The sequence below is a fragment of the Bubalus kerabau genome, chromosome 12 (assembly GCF_029407905.1).
Source record: "Bubalus kerabau isolate K-KA32 ecotype Philippines breed swamp buffalo chromosome 12, PCC_UOA_SB_1v2, whole genome shotgun sequence".
NCBI classification, from domain to species: domain Eukaryota; kingdom Metazoa; phylum Chordata; class Mammalia; order Artiodactyla; family Bovidae; genus Bubalus; species Bubalus kerabau.
The window spans coordinates 27,923,282-27,926,795 of record NC_073635.1 but is presented as its reverse complement, the minus strand read 5'-3'; positions in this window follow the sequence as shown (position 1 = coordinate 27,926,795).

Sequence of the window (3,514 nt, the reverse complement as noted above, 5' to 3'; positions counted from 1 at the left end):
TTAGATATATTGGAGCTCCTAAAAAGTTAAGATCCATCTCTGAGGAAAAATTTAAATGACCCCAGATTCTTGCATCCTTCTATACCTAGAAAAACACTAAATCACTAAGTTGAGATATCTGTTCTTTGTGATTAGCAGTAATTTATTACCAAGATATATATTTGACTATGTGTATTTCCCAGCCAAAAAATTTATATGTGTACTGACTCTTCTACCTCTTCAGAGCAGTTGCCTCAGAGTTACTGAGAAGCTCTTTTCTGGGCTGTAGTCCTCAGTGTGGCTTGAGTAAAGCTCTCTCCTATTCCTATTATAGATTTTTAATTGATTCTTTGTATCCACAGCTTCTTGCTCAAGCCCCATGAGTTAAGGGAATCAAAATCTGGGGATTGTGCCTCCTCCCTACTCCCAGTGCTTTGTTCTTGTGAGAGGAGCTCAAGTAGTTAAAGTTCTGGGCTTCCCTCTATGCCATCAATCACCCTGCCTCTGAGAAGATTCTTAGCCTCTGAGTCCATTTTGAAGGAATAATTGCATGCTCAGCTCAGCTCCTGTCTTTCTCCACTTGGAAATGAGCATACCTGCTCCTCCATTATTCCATATGGGGAGTCCTACCCTGGTCCAGTGCTTCTGTGCCTAACTGGGTAAGTCTGCCCGATTCTGGACTTCATTGTTAGTGAGTCCCAAGATGTAAGATGGATCTTCCAACTTGACCTTTATCAGATATAAAAATGATACTTTGGTTTCATTTTTTGACTTACAATGTAAACTTTTGTTTTCTTTGCTCTGTTAATACCTAGTTTGATTACTTTTTCAAAGTCCTTAATTTCTTAATCAGAAATGCAAGTCAACTCAATAATTAGTTATTCAGCACCTACTATATATTACTCTGCTGGACACCAGGAATACAGAAATAAACAATATTACATTAGATGGTAAATACTTATTTACATATATTAATATTAGATAAAATATATATATATATATTATAAAGTTAGTACAAAGGGCTTCATTGATCACTCAGTTGGTAAAGAATTTGCCTGCAATGCAGCAGACAGGGTTTGATTCCTGGATTTGGAAGATCCATTAGAGAAGTGATAGGCTACCAATCCAGTATTCTTGGGCTTCCCTTGTGGCTAGCTGGTAAAGAATCTGCCTGCAATGCAGAAAACCTGGGTTCAATCCCTGGGTTGGGAATATCCCCTGGAGAAAGGAAGGGCTAGCCGCTCGAGTATTCTGGCCTGGATAATTCCTTGGACTGTATAGTCCATGGGGTCGCAGAGAGTCGGACACAACTGAAGGACTTTCACTTTCACTTTTCAGTACAAAGGAAGAAGCAATCAGTGCCTGGTAGTTGGAGGTAGGCAGCTCTCATGGAGAAGATTTCTGAGCAAGATGGCTAAGCAAGGGAAGCATATTTTTAACAGAAAGAACAGTACAAAATAACCACATGGGCTTATTGATGTACATGTTGTATCAGATACTGAAAATATTTGGTAATTCCTGAACATAATTTCTATGGAAATCAGGATGGAGAGGTAGAAAGGACTGGATCATGACCATTTGAGAAGCTTAAACTTTGACAAAATCTTGTGAGGAGGAGCCTTTGAACAGCCTTACTCCCGAGAATGATTGGTTTACAAAACAGACCAAATGACTTCTAGGTTTCTTTTTACCTTTACAGTTATCTGATTTGTGTTTTGGACCTTGCTATAAATTTAGAACACTTCTCAGCTATCCTAAATCAACTCCTTACCATATTGTATTAGGATTAGATAGGATTAGGTTTGGTTGCATATACAGCCAAAAATAAAATAATAACAATGGTTAAACATGACAATTTATTTCTCTGAAGTAAAAGCAATTTAGTAGGCTAATCTTGTGGTTTTAAACGATTATTGATAGTCAGGATACTTCACAGTCTTAATTCTATTAATACAAGCCCTAGAGTACATACTTTGTCCTTATATTTCAAGATGGCAGCTGGAGATCTGGACATCATGGTCATATTCTTGTATGGCAGCAGAAAGAAGGAAAGTTTAAAGATTTCTTAGAGGTACCTTCTATACTTTTACTTCTGAACGTTTGGAATTTATTTCTGTTGGTCACATCTTGGGTTGGAGAAAAACCAGGCATATGACTGTAACTGAGTAATTCTTTTTTTTTTTTATCAGAAAAAGTGAAAAATGAATATCGAGACAGGCAGTTAGCTGTCTCTTTTCCAATCATGGAAAAAAGAGGTATCTCTTTACCTATTTAAGTGGAAATAAAAAATTCAAAACAGTAGGCTATTAAATATGGAGGAGAAAGTGTTGTTCACAGAATTTATTTTTCCAGTATGAGTTCTTAGTCCTACCTTTTTCTTTAAACTATGGCATCACAGCCTCTGAATTTGAAACTCCATTTATAACACACATAATATATGTCCTCAAATGCTGAATGCATGCTTGGCAGTGGGTGGCCACATCATCCTTCTCTAACTCCTGGCACTTTGGATAAGCTGTTTTCTTTCTCTGGGATACTTTTCCTTTCCTTACGTCTACTAATTCTGAGTCACTGCTGTTTTTCCTAGAAGAGTAGGTTAGGACTCCTCCCTTGTCATAGTGACCGCAGTAATTTGTTGTGATAGCTTCTTCATTGTCAGTCTTCCTAGTTGGAAGTCTGTAAAGACTGGGAACAGCATGCCCTTCAGCCACTGGGATGTGATGAGTGTGTATGTTCTCTTTCAGTGACCCCCCCCACCCCACCTCTCAAGGAGGCACACGCAGAATTTTGCTCTGTGGAGTTTTCTCAGGTGCCTCTCATGCTATCGTCTCTACCTGCTGTCACCTCGCCATGGTGATAAAGGGACCCCATTATGGCTTACGTCTTGCATAGTCTCTATTGGAACTGGGCACTGGTGTCTATGCTCAGATCCCCAAACCTATCTGGGATTCTTTCCCCTCACCCACTACCAAGAGTTTTGGCCCTGGTGATAATGTTCAGAATCTGTTTTCAGAGACCTGTGCCATCTAACTCTCTAGCTTTCCTCTTATACTTCATACTTCTTTCCTCATAAATTGTTATCCCTTCTAAACTACTTTGCCTAATTTCACATACTTTCAAGTTTATTGTTCATGACATTATGGTTTTATTTGCTACTCAAAAGTCAGGCTTTTGAGACTAAAAAAATATCTTTTTGCTTTTTTTTTTTTGCTGCAAGTTTCAGAAGTCTGCTTTAAAACTTGGAAGCTAAGGATGAACTATTTTCACCTGCCCTCTCATCCTTTCCCTAAGATGTCCTTTCCCTGAAACAGTCCTTTCCCTGAAACAGTCCTTTCCCTACATGATTAAAAGAGAGGGTCATGAGGCAAAAAAAGAATTTTGAGGGGAAAAAAAATAGATGGATTAATAACAAATTAATCCAATATATTTATACGTGTGTTAGTTGCTCAGTCATTTCTGACCCTTTGTGATATCGTGGACTGTAGCCTGGCAGGCTCCTCTGGCCATAAAATTCTCCAGGCAAGAATACTGGAGT